Raw genomic sequence first — 5,901 nt, forward strand, 5'->3', positions numbered from 1 at the left:
TCCATTAACTTCTTTATGTTTTAGTTTTTTTGCTTTGGGGCCCATGAGATCCTAGTTACACCAGTGCATGAGCCAAGTGTGTTGTGAACCCACCCTGAGGAAGACCACAATCAGTGAACAGAAGGACAGAGCATGATGACCTATTTTCTCTTTCACATACATAACACACTTATACAAACACATGCACATATGAATGGCTAATGGCATTAACCAACAGCCAACAAATCTAGCACACCCATCCCCATATGCTCATGAATAAACATTTACACTATTCTGCAAGTTTACACAGTTTTCCTCGTGCCCCAAGAAATGTATGTGCAAAATAGACTGGTTTCTGGTTGACAAAAGTAAAGTCAATATTCAGGCTTTACGGTGGCTGCTGCTACTGTTATTGCTTTTTTTGTGTATAGAAAGCACTATAAGAAACCACACAAAGGAAGTCTGTCTATTTTGGATTACTTGACAGCTTGAAGTGGTTTAAGCCAGTGTTTGCATGATGCATGGTGCTAATAATTGGTTGCACTTCAGCTTCCATAACTTATTAGCTACATTAGCCTCATAGCTCTGGTGAAAAAACTAAAGAAGCCAACTTTGTAGACTTATTGACTACTTTTACATGCCACGTTTTTTGCTACTTTAAATGTGAATCCTACCAATTTGTTAAAGTGTCTACATAATTCAGTCATTAAGATGTAAACAAAGTCATTCAGAGTGGTTTGATGTGAATTACTGAGAAACTGATCACGGTGCTGGTGGTGGGAACCAGACATCTGAAGTGTTTTATGGCTCTAAAATCTACCTCAGAAAGTTATTGCACTAAAATATGCTGCTTGATGCCTGAGATTTTTTGAGATAAGATTTTGGCCTGAAACATATTTTCATGGAAGATAGGTACATGCAGTAAGACAAAATAGTCCCCAGAGAAAACTTATCTTTTCAGATGTACCACTGTTAGCATTATCAACGTTACATGGTTACTGCTTGTTTTGGACACTACACAGAATGGCTGTATTTGTGTTGTAGCACATACAGAAATGACAATATATGGATTTCAAATTTATGACATAAGAATTTCCCTTACATCCAACTTACATAGGTATGTGACATATATGCCAACTTATTTGAAATAGGCTATTTTCATGCATGGGACATATATTTTGGTCATATATCAACATATGTAAACATGTATGTGTAACACATATTCAACAATATATGATAGAAAGCATTAAACATATATGGGTGGCATATATTACTCATATATACTAGCTTTATGTCATAAGTTTTTTTTATTGCATGTGTGTTGCTGGTGTATTTAATTGAGATTTTTTTTCTTTAAAAAAAACTTTGTGTATCAGACATATATGTATGATCCATGTATCAGACATACATCAGATGTCAGATGTCCTCAGATAAGTCAGTATGTATATATGTGTATATATATATATATATATATATATATATACACATACAAACATATATGGATATATACACATATATTATGCATATGTGTTCACCCAGACATATCAGACATATGTATTATGCCTATATGTCCAAGAGTTGATACTTATCTATATATGTACATATAATTTATGTTACAGTTCTGCTCATAAGTTAAATATGACCTGGCAGACTTTGCATTCGTCAGCCTGGAAGTTGCACATGACAATGATCCAAAACACAAAGCCAAGTCAACCCTTCAGGGACTTCAACATGAGCAACATGAAGGTTCTGTAGTGGCCATCACAGTCTACTGACACCAATATCATTGAGCCACTATGGGGAGATCTCAAATGTGCAGTTCATGCAAGACAACCCAAGAATTAACGGGAGGCTGTTGTTTTCTCAGGAAGAATGGGCACCTGAGAACTATAGGGCACTAAAGACTGCAAGGCATCATTGATGCTAAAGGGAGCAATACACAGTATTAAGAACTAAGGGTATGCAAATTTTTCAACAGGGATCACCTCAGTATTTTCTTTAAAGTTTTGTTTAATGATTGTGCTATTCTGTGATGCCTTATAGTTTAATTTGAATCCCATTGAAATAAAAGTGTTTGCCTGATGTCTGTTTTATTTAAACAATGGTCCACATCTTACAAATTCCTCCAGTGTATGTAAACTTATGAGCAGAACTGCTACATGTGCAAATATGGCCATATAGTAGATTTCCATACGGGAGACTTTGGGACTCCTGGTTCCTATCACCACCATTGTAAATAAATAAATGGTTCCTCTATTTCACATCAAAAAATCTTGCTTTGTTCTCTGACCCTGGCCGTGTTTGACGAAGCAATGAGATGCTGAGTGAGTTAAACAAAAACAAGCAGTGAGTGTTCAAACCACAACCACAACCTTTTTGTCCCTAAACTAAATTGGTTCCACTGTTGTGTAGTTTTCTATAAAAGACCTTGTGACGTTTTGCTTGCAGGGGCTGTTTCCTAAATGTTGCTGTGAAGAGGACATTCACATGTTGCTCTCTGTGGCCAGCTGGCTTCCTCTTTTAACTTCTGTGTTGTACTTTTTAAATGCATTTAGTTAGTTGGGAAAGTTTCAGTTTTCATAACCAAATAATCAGTTCCCTTAAATGTGAAGTCCACCAATTTTCCAAAATCTCTAAATAATTCAGTCCTTGAGATGTAAACAAAGTCACTCAGAGTGGCTTGGCATGAAGTGGTTCATTGCAGAGGAACTTACAGATTCAGATTTCTTTACAGTGTTGGTGATAGGAACCAGGCATCGTGGTATCTACAAATATAGACATTTTATTTACTATCCAAAACCACCAGTGAACCTACACGTGCCTGCTTAGTTTTCACGTGTGATGATGATGGTAAAACAGTTCATAAATCTGAAAAAATAAGCTTTCTTCTGGGACTATTTTAAAATACATTACATTTTATGTATCACACATCAGCGAGCACATATGTCTAGTTCCTATCACCACCACTGTGATTCTCTAGAACGGAGCATTTCACACCAAACCACTCTGAATGACTTTGCTTACATCTCAACCACTTGACCACATAAAATTTTTTGAAAAATCCATGGAGTTCCCCTTTAAGTACTGGCATCTCTGCACACAACAACAGTCCACATTGTTAGTTTCGTGTGAATGGCGAAAACAATATAGGGCGTGTGTACTGATTGCTCATGATGCATTCAGGCGTGTGAATGTGCACTTGCATGATAATGAGCATCTCATGCTTGTGTTTGTGTTTTACATTAGTTTCCATGCTCTACATCAATTTCTCTACGGGCCTGGAGAAACAGGTCATAAACAACCCTGGAGATAAGAAGGGAAGGAAAGCATCTCTTAAATTACCCAGGGGAGGGAGGGAGAGAGAGAGAGAGAGAGAGAGAGACAGAGACAGAGACAGAGAGACAGAGAGAGAGAGATGTTAATAAGCATAATGACCAGAGAGAGGAGCGCAGAGTGGAGATAACATCGAAATTCCCTAAATTTATACTAGAAAATATTTCAAACAGTTCCTGTTGATTTTGGGTGAATCTGTGGTTTCGTCACTGGACTGGGCCAAAGTGTACTTTTACTTGGACATTGAAACATAATCTACTTTGACACATCTAATCCCTGTGTACATTACATAACAACCACAACTAATGGTGAATAATTGTGCATGTAGCTTACTGTGTGCCGTCACCACCCTCTTGTGGACTAAAGGGGAATTCCCCTGATTTCCCAAGAAATTTGGTTAAGATGTAAACAAAGTTGTTCAGAGTGGTTTGATATGAAAAACTCCATTCTAGAAAAATTGTTAACAGTGATGGCGATAGGAACCAGACATAGTTCCCAGAAAGATACTACATGAAGTGGCAAATATGCTGCCTAATACCTATGATACAATTTTTTTAGTGCATAAAGGTTTTGGTCTGAAATGTTTAAAACAATTCCATGGTGCAGGCCATTTACAGGAAATATAGTACCAAAGAAAAACTACAGTTTTGCCAATATTCAGCATTATTATATGAAGATCTTGTAGGTGGGTGGCTTTGAATAGTAAATAAAATGGCTATATTTGTCATCGAGTACAAATTCTTTGTATTTAACTTACACTTTGTAGTTCTACAATTACAGACTGTAGTCCATCTGTTTCTCTGCATATTTTGTAGCCCCCTTTTACTCTGTTCCTCAGTGGTCAGGACCCCCACTGGACCACCACAGAGCAGGTATTATTTGGGTGGTGGATCATTCTCAGCACTGCAGTGACACTGATGTGGTGGTGGTATGTTAGTCTGTGTTAAACTGGTACGTTGGGTCAGACACAGCAATGCTGCTGGAGTTCTTAACTCCACTCTATTAGACACATCTACCTTACTTGTAGATGTAAAGTCAGAGATGATAGCTCATCTGTCATCTTCTAGTCCTTCATCAGTTGTCACAGGACGCTGCCCACAGGAAGCTGTTGGCTGGATATTTTCGGTTGGTGGACTGCTCTCAGTCCAGCAGTGATGCTGAGGTGTTTAAAAATTCCAGCAGCACTGCTGTGTCTGATCCACTCATACCAGCGCAGCACACACTAACACACCACCACCATGTCAGTGTTAGTGCAGTGCTGAGAATGATCCATGTGGTGGTCCTGTGGGGGTCTTGGCCTGGCCTGGAAACTAGGCAAACAGAATGCAGAGAAACAGATGGAAAGTGCGCCTTTATAGTAAGTGGAGCTGATAAAATGGACAGAGTGTAGAAACAAGGAGGTGGTTTTAATGAAGTGGCTAGTGGGTGTATATCGCATATGTCAATATGAGTCAACATTACATCATACGATACCAGATTGTTGTACAAAATATACTTTACTCTGAGCAACGTAGAAAACTATGAATGTCAGTGAGGTTCTGCCCCCTGCAGGTGTGTATTGGAAATGCACATTTTCATTGCCGTTTCAAAATAAATCATCGGTTTTTTGGTCAGACGTTGTAGGTCAGTTTTCCGAACAAAAATAAAGCAAGTCTTACATTAATGAGTTATTGGTCATTTGTCACTGAAATGTCTCAGGCTGTGTAATATATGTGTGGAACAGCTGCGCTCTGTGAGCAGAACAGAACAGTTCCACTCTAGTTTTCTGAATTGGTGGTGGTGTTGTGAAGGCGCTAATGGTGGGACATGAGCAACGTCATCCTCACAGCTCAGCTTCTGATTTTATGCTTTTCTTTCTGTCGGCACATTTTAAAAATATTGAACTCAGCAAATAAATAGAAACTGTGCAATAAAATCTCAAGAAAATTTACAAGAAAAATGTCATATTTAAGTGTGTTCCCTGTAGAAGATGCTTTGACTTATTTTCACGTAGAAAGTCAACAAAACGTATAATTCAAATTTTTTGCACAGAGCTATTGCTATATCGAAAATTTCCCCCCCAAAATTTTAAGCAAACATTAATAAGTTTTGTTTTCCCGTGGGCCTTCATGCTTCCTAATGATAGATACTGAGGTGGAAAAGGTTGAACCCACACTGTAGAGGATGTGTTTCACTTAGAAAATCAACAAAATTTGACTAGGGGTGCTCAAACTTTTGCATACGACTAAATAAATAATAAAAAAAAACAATAACAAAAACAGTTTAAATAAAGAGTGGTTGGAATTGGTCATGTAAAAATGAATTATAAATGTTTTGGTACATAAAACCACAATATGTGTTCACAATATTGTTCAATTTTAACAAGAGCTAAATCAGTTTTCATAAGTGAAATTATTCACTTATGAATTAAAGTGAAATTATTCACAATTCATCATTCTAATTATTACATGTCCGAATTGATTTAATGCTTCACTAAAATAATAACATTTTACTTGTGCAAACAAAATTTCTTATAGCAAGAAACCGTTTGTTGTCAGCGGAACCTTGTTTTTCTCCTTGTTTCCTACGACCTCATATAGAGATGCACCG

This window comes from Colossoma macropomum, unplaced genomic scaffold, assembly GCF_904425465.1.
Source record: "Colossoma macropomum unplaced genomic scaffold, Colossoma_macropomum, whole genome shotgun sequence".
NCBI lineage: Eukaryota > Metazoa > Chordata > Actinopteri > Characiformes > Serrasalmidae > Colossoma > Colossoma macropomum.